Source organism: Lolium rigidum, chromosome 5, assembly GCF_022539505.1.
Source record: "Lolium rigidum isolate FL_2022 chromosome 5, APGP_CSIRO_Lrig_0.1, whole genome shotgun sequence".
NCBI classification, from domain to species: Eukaryota; Viridiplantae; Streptophyta; class Magnoliopsida; order Poales; family Poaceae; genus Lolium; species Lolium rigidum.
This window is the reverse complement of record NC_061512.1, coordinates 230,742,512-230,753,028: the sequence shown is the minus strand read 5'-3', so window position 1 is coordinate 230,753,028 and position 10,517 is coordinate 230,742,512. Positions and strand designations below refer to the sequence as shown.

General features: G+C 45.8%; 1 pseudogene; it reads right to left on the bottom strand.

The window, feature by feature from the left end:
* Positions 1 to 2,385: 2,385 nt before the first annotated feature.
* LOC124655084 lies at positions 2,386 to 6,165 on the bottom strand (annotated as a pseudogene).
* Between the last annotated feature and the right edge of the window lie 4,352 nt (positions 6,166 to 10,517).

Sequence of the window (10,517 nt, the reverse complement as noted above, 5' to 3'; positions counted from 1 at the left end):
TCTCACACACAAACCCTAGCGCCTCTCTCCCCAACCCTAGCCACCACCATCTCAACAAGAGTCGACGCCATGTCTGGTACAGGCGGAGGCCGAGCTCGCTGCCGTGATCGTGGTCGTGGTTGTGGCCGCGGCAGAGCTGCACGCTCGACGTCGCCTGCCACGCCGTCGTCTTCATCGTCGGAGATGGATGCGGAGCCGGCGTGCTATTCGAGATCGTTCTCGTCCTCAAGGGCGACCCACGCGGCATCCAGAAGCTGTCGAACTCCTTCGCCGAGTACGTCGTCGGCGACGACCGCCCGCGCACGATGCATCTACGGGAGGCTTCATGCGGCTACTACCAGTGGATCGTCGACGTGATCTACGACGCGCGCGGTAAGATGTACCTCCACATCGGCTGGGAGAAGTTCGCGCGCCATCACAGCCTCGAAGCCGGCTTCATCCTCTTGTTCTCCTACTTTGGCGACAGGGACATGAGCGTGAAGGTCTTCGACGAGACGCGCTGCCGCCGCGACTACCACGGCGACAGCACCGACGAGGAGGACTACTGATGATGAAGAGTGTTGTTTCTTCGTAGCGAATACGTGCACTGAAGTTTCTGGATGTTCGTCTCATCGGTAGAACGAATAAGGGCACCATCTCTCGCTGGATTTTCCAGTTTGGGTGACTGGGTGTGCCCTCGAGTGTTCTTTCTTAGCAGCGAACACAGGAAACCTTCGATGCACGGCCTAGTTAGGTTTAGTTTTTTTGCAAAATTTTATATTTGTGTCCACCATGGTTCAAACTATGTATTAGTTTGTGGAAAACCATGTTCCAAATTGTGTCTTCCTGTAAACCACGTTCCCAATTATGTATTAGTTTGTAGAAATTGAAATAAAAATGCTAAAAAAAATATTTTTAATGTTTGGGGGCGGCGTTTGGGGGACGCGGCTGGGGAGCGATGTCCCCCAAACATGGCACGAACGAAACACATCCCCAAACGCTCAATCCGGCGCGATTTGAGAGACGCGACTCGAGATACTCTAATAGTTTTGTTGCCAAAGAAGGAAGGAGCGGATTCAATTTCCGACCCTAGCTAAGATTATTCCAGAAAATGATGGCTTGCAACCCCGCATGAACGAGCTCGTCTCGCACTCCCAAAGCGCTTCTACAAAGAAGCAAAGCATTCCACATTTTTTCTTGACCGAGAGAAAGTATGCTAGAAGGTTCTACAAAACCAAAACTACCGCGTGCCCTTGAAAAAGTCCGGTTTGAACATGGGTGCATGTGAATCCTAGTTGAAAATGCATTTTCCAAATGTTAAAAAATTCTGAAATAAAAATATCCGGGTACGTACGCATGTTTCATGTATGCGTAGAAAGTTTTCGCGGAGAAACCACTTTTTTATTTCAGAATCTAAAAAAGATAAAATACGTCATATATATACTGCTATATAGCCTTGCAAAATTTCACTTTTTTGCCGAGACAAAATAAAAAGTTTTTTCGTCACGAAACTCATGTCCAGGGCACATATTTGAGATCATCTGGGAAATCAACATGTTTTGACATCACAAACAGAACTTTTCAAAAAGTGGGTTCACATGCCCCCATGTTCTATATATGCACATTCGTGCCCTACAGGTTAGCTTGGCATCGAGAAGCCTTTTGACTCCGTGCGTTAGGATTATTTGCTTGAGCTCTTTGCGAGGGCATGGCTTCCCGGCGATGATAATAACTCTGAGAGCCTCGGATCTGATGCACTGAAACTACTCATCCAGTCCTGTCGTGTAGCCAGCTGCTCGTGCTCCGGTGATGCACACCTTCTAGCCGTGAGTGTGATGCCTAATCAGTATTCTGTGAACATGGTCGTGAGTGCCAAATTTCTTTACTATACTTCTCGTCATCCTCGGATCTGATGCACTGGAGAGCCAAGGGGTGTTCAAGCAGCGACAAGGATCTTGATCGGGAAGACAATATAGTAATCACAAATAAGCAAGATCCAGGATCGGCAACAAAAGTATAAAAACAGGCATGCAGGAATAATCAGACCACTTCACCAATGTACGATGAACATAATATTGACAGATGAAGCCGAGTTAGTTAGTTTACAAATGTTACCACAAGCATCCTGAAGCAGCAGCAAGACAGAACAGCTGCCGGCGAAATTGTGTAAAACAGAGACGGGGTGTAAAATGTAACTGTAAGCTTTGGACAAAAAACAAAGGGTCAGATTCCCAACAAGAGGCTGAGCGCAAAGGGGAACAACAACATGCACAAGAAAATAAATAGGTCACACTCCAGAATGCACAAGGTGGTATACAGCAGGGCTCAATTTCTCCTGGTAAAACCTTGGCCACTCTACAGACAATCATTTCACCAGGTAGGGTTTACCCTTTTCACCTCGTCCTGAGCATGCCACAACCTGTGGAACCCTTCCCTGTCCACTCCCACGAAGCTGAAGGGAAATGATTATATCGTGGTGGTGAACATTTTGGTTTGGGTTCCGTCTAATTTGCTCTGGCAAGGGTCCAGGTGACAGCGCTCAGGCGACTTTGGACATATCCCTGCTGGATCTGTTGTATTTCATGTGGCTCTGGACCAGATGGCCGGCAGCTTGTGCAGAGATGAGGGACAGCTCCCCAGCTAGGACCGCACCAGCCACCACCGTGGCAAGCAGCCTAGCATTCGATCCGGGGATTCCCTGTTCGCGCCCTTGACGCCAAGTAGGTCCAAGCAAGCCGACTGTGAGGCCAGCTGCGTGCCTCCACCAACTGTGCCCACCTGCGTTTCGATCATCACAACACGCCCGTCAGTTTGTATATAAGTAGTTGGTGCATGTGAGGTAGTATATGATATTGATCCAATTATGTCCAAGTGGTCACTACAGGCGATGGACGCCTTCTTCGACAATAACAGACACAACCTAACAAGATTAAGCCACTAATAAGACAGATAACAGCTGATTTAACTATAGCTGGATGATTGCAAAAACAAGAGCAACAACCGAAACGGAATCGTTTAGGAAAACCAGGTGATGTAGCTATAATAAATAATGGCATTGGCAGATACAAGAGTTTATTCTACGGGACATGTAAGCATCGCTGAACTTGCCGGTTTTGTTGGTCCAACCTCTACTTATATATACTTCTTAATGCTTAATGAGAACAAAATCAGGCCAATATCTGACAGCAGTACAGCACTATACAGTCTATACTAAAATTTCCGGTTTCCTTATACAATCAAATTGAGGATAATTTAATTTGCAAGCAAATATTCACCGATTTGTATTGAAATGCAAATGCCTATGACCGGATCAACAAAAATGCTAATAATACTCATTTGTCCGGTATTTGTTACAATTTCCTATTCTAAGTGGAGGATGCCATCAAATTGTTTGAATAATTTACAGTGCGGTCATGGTTTACAGTAACAACATCATTGAGACGAGGATAACCGAACAACTGATAAATGGCATTCAGCTATCAACATAAACTTTAGATTGCTGCACTAAGAATATGAAGAGCAAGATTCATCATAAAGGATAATGTTGTTTCATACCTCAATAGATGGCATAGTAACGGAGATGTGAAGGTCTCTGCCATCATTTGCAGCTTCCAACATGGTGATACACTGTGAGCTCTCCACGTTCTGGGCAGGATCCTGACCAGTGGCAATGAAGATAGCCGTTACAATGTTGCTTGCATGAGCATTGAAACCCCCAAGAGCTCCAGCAACTGCTGAGCCAGCAAGGTTCTTGATCACATTCAACTCCACGAGGGACTGAACGTTGGTCTTGAGAACTTTTCGGACAACTTCTTCTCTGATTACTGCCTCACAAACCACGGACTTTCCACGCCCTTCAATCCAGTTCACAGCAGCCGATTTCTTGTCGGAACAAAAGTTGCCTGTTTTTTTAGGAAGTTTAGTTAAGCGATTGTATAGCACCATAGATATTAGAAAAAGGCAACTTTAAAAGGCTATCATTCATTTTCTCTGATACATACTTGTATATAAAAAATATAATTGTATTGATGATTAGGCATATCTGCTTTTAACTGACAACACATCACTAACGTCCTAAACTAGTTCAAGTACCCGCGGATTACATAAATCAATTGACACTTCAAAGGTTGGTACGTCGCTCCTTGCATGTACAGCGCAAAATCAGGAGACTCCTTTTACTCGTGTCGGTATGCCATGTCAAAGCGTGATTGTATATAATAGGAAAGAGGGATGAGGTGGCCTTGTCCAAAATTTCTTTTATGTGCATTTTCTATGTCCAAATTTCCTTTTGTGTGCATTCTCTCTTGAAAGCACTATGCATCAAGCGGTGGCAGCAAGGGGGCGGAATTGGACAAAAGGTAACCGCAACTACTACGAAAGGGAACAGCTGGAGTCAACATCAGCATGGATCGAGTGATGACAACAACGGAATATCCAATAAAAATAACACCTAGGTTCATCTGTCCATTTTCTAATGCATGACGTAGAAAGGAATTTAAATTTACAACGTAAACATCTATTTCATTAACTATCTAGACAAAGAATTGCATTACTAAATTAGGAGAATTATAGTCGTGCTATTATTCTCTAACGTATGTCATTTCATCATCATTCTCACTAGGCATCAACTATCGAAGTTAGTAGAAGGCTCTCATAAGTCAGAACTAGCCATCATCTATCAAATTCAATGGGACTACAATTTAATTCACAACGAAAAAGGAGCACATCAAGCTGACAGCTGAACTACAAGTCAACCTATAAAGGGAGAATAATAAAACTTGAGCGTATGAATTCGTGAGGTGTTAAGGATACCTGAGATGCTGACGACATCCATGTCAGGGAAGTCATCCTGCAGGTAGTCCAGCACGTTCTGGACGCCCTTGGAGACCATGTTCATCCCCATGGCATCCCCAGTGCTGCAGGTGAACCTCATGTACAGGTTCCTCCCAGCCATGGCGCACTTGACTCCTTGCAGCCTTGCAAATCTGCTTGATCTGCAGAAACGTTTCCAAAAGAGCATGGTCACAAACTAAAGAACAGTACGTACGATCTATTTTTAGGTGAAAAAACATTGATGCGGCCACCAAATCATCCGACTAGGCAAGCATACAAGCAAACTTGGGTTAAAAAACATGGCTACTTTGATTGATGGGGATTGATTGCACAGAGACGTATAGTCGAACACAAGCCAGGCAGTGGCGTAATGCCATTTGCTGCGAGAGTGGAGCATGGGGCTGAAAGGGACAGACAATGGGGAAGTTTCAGTGTGTTGTTGTTACCTGTTGAAGACGACGTTGAGGGTGTCGAAGTTGGCCGGGTCCTCCAGGAAACCCTTGAGCTCGGCGGCGCGGCGGGCGGAGGGGAATCGTGCGACGGGGGCGCGGGTCATCCCGTCGCGGTAGACGACGCTGGAGGCGCCGCCGGACTCGGCGATGGCCTTGCATCCGCGGTTGGTGCTGGCGATGAGGCAGCCCTCGGTGGTGGCCATGGGGACGTAGAGGCGGCGGCCGTCGAGGACGAGCGGGCCCGCGACGCCGACGGGCAGCTGCACGTAGCCGACGGGCATCTCGCAGCACTGGCCGAGGATGGAGGCGTAGTCGAAGCCGTCGAGCGGGAGGCCGTCGATCTCCCTGCCGGTGATCCGGCGCAGCGCCTCGCGGCGGATCCCGGCGGCCCTGCGGCAGTCGCCGAGCCTGGTCTCGAGCACGTAGGAGGGGATCTTGCCCGCGACGACCCCGCGACGATCTCCTCGTCCTCCTCCGGCATTTTCTCCGGCGCGGCGCCGGCGCTCTGCAGCAGGGCGCACTGCTGGGGCGCGGGCGCGGGTTTCTGGCCGGAGGCGATGAGGAAGTCCTCCTCCTCGTCGTCGCTGTTGGAGACGACGGACTGGACGAAGGCGATGCCGAAGAAGCTGAGGAGGTAGATGAGGGAGGCGACGAGGCCGCAGATGGCGAAGATCTCGGTGAGCCCCACGACGTGGAGCGGCGTGGAGGTGCGGATCTTCTCCCGCCACCGGCGCATCAGGTAGGCGAGCGAGGCGGCGAAGAGCGCCGAGAAGATGAGGTTGGTGTGGCGGATCGGCAGCGGCAGCGCGTCCCCGGCCTGCACCCTCCCCTTCTCCCCCGTGCCCCGGCCGCGCGGGGCGGCGTGGGGGGCGGGAACCCTGCGGCGAACCTCCACAGCCATATGGTTGGGGCGGCGCTGGGCTCGTCGGCGGTCGGGTCCGGGGAGCAGTCGTGGCGAGCCGGGGGTTTGCGCTTGGGGATTTGAGAGATGGATCGAGCCGGTCCGGTGCGGTTTTAATAGCCTCTGCCCCGTACTAGTACCGTCCCAATGACACCGTGGCCCTACTACGGTACTACCCGCCGCAGGTGGGCCCGCTGTCCCACCTGGCTTCGGGTGTCTTTTGTTTCCTTCTTCTGGCTCCCTGCAGCGTGGGCCGCTGGGTCTCCGAGTGTTCCGTTTCTTTCTTGCTTCTTCTAGCTTCTGCTTCTTCCTGCCTGCCGTGTCCTATGTAAATAAGGCAATTCGAACATTAAAATGTTTCTTTTAATAAAAAATATAATTTGGTTTCCGGATATATATGCTTCTACCATCTAAAAATATATGTTTTAAATTATTAAAAAAATTAATACATAATTTCCCACCAAATTTTGTCTATTTTACACGGGCCAAAAGACAAGACGATTTTTCACGGAAAAATTTTGTGCTACGCTGCATGTGAAGATACAACACATGATTTTTTCGTTTGAAATTTTTAGACATTCAAAACGTATCAAAGATGTATTTTAAATGATGGGAGCATATGCACCAAAGAGCTAAAAACATTGCTCATTTTTATTTACTTGGATCTGCTCGCGGGTAGGTCCAGTCCTCCCTGCTTTGTTTGGGTGAAGGTAACCCTAGCGTCCAGACTTATTTGGTCTAAGCTCGCTATTTGTCTTTTCCCATCTCACCTCCTTAGCCAACGTATGAATGAAAATTGCATAGAAACTAAATTTTTAATAGCTAGAGAAACACCAATACCTAAGAAATCACATAATTCACATGCCATAGTACGGAACCAAAGTGCAAAAGGACACAGGTTTTGTACGGAATTAACAAATTAAGATAGGGTAAGATCACACATCGCGTTGGAGGATGGTCATTGGCTTCTTCCCAAAACAACTAGGGTTTGCTGGGCCCATGATGCTCAAATCGGCCAACATGATTCGGTTCTCCCCGTGTGAGCAATTTGGCTCGAGCCTCAATGAATTTTGACCGAGCATTGCTCTCTTGAACTTCAGGATCTCTCTTTTGGGGGTTAGTGAAACTAACACATATGGCATCATTCTCATAGCATCCATTCTCATCCCTCTTGGCATTTGTCTCCTCATTCTCGGCCATCAACTTCTTTAATGTCTTATGCAATGCAAGTGCCACTGCATCATGCTTGGCCTTGTGCCCCCTTGGCCGAGATGCACTGCCACCATGCCTTGGGCCACCTGTGCTTGGACCATCCATTTTAAGATAAATGACCGATGATTCATTGCTATGCCCATGCTTGAGAGCCTTTTTGTATGTACCATAACACAGTTCCCACTTGGTACACGTCTTGATCTCAGTCCAGCAATGGCACAACGTGAATTTTTTGTTATCATATCGCTCCTAGAAGTAGTCCAAAGCTCGGGGCATCTATACATATGAAAACCATTAGATACACTCACATATGCAACATACATTGACACATTTGAAATTAATGACCAAGGTTTTACTATGTCTTGACCGCTGATGTGCTCACGGGCCGTCCTAGCACATGCTCGTATCTATGTACCGTTAGATTTCTTGCACTCCGCTTCGATAAATTCCCATTTATTTAAAATTGGGACTTGGCCTCGATCACTATGAATAATGCATGGAGAAACTTGGTAACCTTCCGTTAACATGTCTCTCCTTTTTTCTTGGCATCACAAATTGGATCTTCGCTAAGTGTCATCCAAGCCTCTCAAAGGCACTTGTCCTCCTTGACCGTGCATCCTCCTGTCCATCGGGCCTTTTTTGTATTGCAACATCGACATTATTGATGGATCATCCATATTGACGACATTATCATCCATAGCAGCGGCATTGTCCATAGAGTCACCATCTTGCCCAAACAACGGCTCCCCATCAATATTGAACCACTCTTTATTAATTCTCTTGCTCGGTCCCTAGATCTTCATCCATATGGCTGGTGCAATTGATCATGTCGCACATGAAGGCCTGATCGTCTCCATCATAGTACTCCTACACATAATTGGACATCACACACTGGTTCCACAAGCAGATGGACAGGGAAATGAGTTGTTGCAAACATAACGGGCTGCTCGACGGTGCGCATGTCATTTGTTGAGGAGGTTGCTGTGCACGGGCAAGTTCGTCTACAGAATCGCCCGTGGCCTTTTGCTAGTCTCCTACTCTGAGTCATCGGAACACGAGTGCGGTTGAGGTCGATGGCAGGCGCTATCCAACAGTAAAGCTTGGAAGAGATCTCCGGCGACAATCCGCAATCCCAAACACGTTCAAACAGTTTTGATCCGTTTGCGTCGAATCGATGAAGATACCATATCTGTAATCTGTAATCCGATCAAACCGGATCAGATTTTCCGGCACTAATCCGTGGGTTGCGTTGCGTTGCACACGTCGTTCCAAGGTGGGTGCCCATGGCGCTACGTGCTCAATCCTTCGCTCGCACACGGTGTATCTATTTTCTTATAAAGCGGTGGATCGATCCGATGCTGGTTTGCGATCTTTGCGCTTCAGAGAGTGACGCGGAATACGTACATGCATGCCACAAATCCAAGTTTGGACCTGTCACCTGGCCACCTGGCCAGTTTCTTCCAAGTTCCACAGCATGTTTTTTTTGTTTCCCTTCCGTTCGAGAAGAAGGGTCACCGGCTGCGTGTGACTTTCTTGGCTTTGGTGGACCGATTAAAGACCAATGTGTATGGAGGCGCCAAACCAAAAGCCTGATGCTAATATACTAGGCAGCTGCACTGCATATGTTGTGACCGCTAAATGAAAGGGCCCGTACACAAGTAGACGTGCATACATATGCTTGAGATAAAACTGCATGCATGATTTACTAGACTCTTTTTTTTAGATGATGATTTACTAGACTCTGATCTCTGAATGCGCACTAAGCTGCTACATACGTAAATTTAATTATGTCGCGAGCAAGCCTATCACGAGAAGAAATCTGGCACCAAGAGTTCAACGGCGTCGTCTCGTCTTCTTTCTTGAAGAAGGGCGCTCGGCGACATCCATGGGGATTATATAAAGTTATAGTACTTCATTGCATGATCTCGTTAGCTCCATCCGTTTTTTCTTATTCTGTTTTCATGTTTACCTGAGCCATTTTCACTATGTTTTAGCTAATAGTCGATGGCAATTATAAAATAAGCACCTCACAACATAGTTCAGCGACTGCAGATTAAGCCTAAATCCGAGCATGCATCTAGGGCAACAATGCCCAAAGGCAATCCACGGGCTCTGTCGCATAGGGACAAAAAAAAAACCTTGCGAGTTCAACTATATGTGTTTTTTTTTTATCCCGAAGTGTTCACCGGTATATGAGTTCCTAGGATTTGGATTGGTTAAATTGTGATGTTCGAACTCGAATCCAAAACCTTGATTGTGTGAAGGCCGAACGATACCGAAGATAAACTGGAAGTGTGCTAATGTTTCTTAAACAAATCACCATTTGCTAGGACTGACTTGAGGGTTGTTGACGTGGTTTTGCTATTTTTGTAATTTGATTGCACCATGCATAATAATAGCGCAAATAATAGATAAGTTAAGCTTCTTGTTTTCCTTTTTTAGTTTTGTCAAGATAAGTTTCCGCGTTAATGATATACATCTATACTCAAATAGTAAATAAGATAAGCTTTTTATTTTCCTTTTTTAGTTTTGTCAAGATAAGTTCCCGGTTAATGATATACATCTATAATCAAGTAGTAGATACGATAAGATTTTTGATTTCCCTTTTTAGTTTTGTCAAGAGAAATTCATGTTCAGTGGTATACATATATACTCAAATAGTAGATAAGATAAGCTCTTTTGTTTTCCTTTTTTAGTTTTGTCAAGATAAGTTTCTGTTTAATGATATACATCTATACTGAAATAGTAGATAAGATAAGCTTTTCGTTTTCCTTTTTCAGTTTTGTTAAGAGAAATTCATGGTCAATGGTATATACATGTATATACTCAAATAGTAGATAAGATAAGCTTTTTTGTTTTCCTTTTTTAGTTTTGTCAAGATAAGTTCCCGGTTAATGATATACATCTATACTCAAATAGTAGATAAGATAAGCTTTTTGTTTTCCTTTTTTAGTTTTGTCAAGATAAGTTCCCGGTTAATGAGATATACATCTATACTCAAATAGTATAATCAAATAGTAGATACAATAAGATTTTTGTTTTCCTTTTTCAGTTTTGTCAAGATAAGTTCCCAGTTAATGATATACATCTGTAATCAAATAGTAGATATGATAAGCTTTTTATTTCCTTTTTCAGTTTTG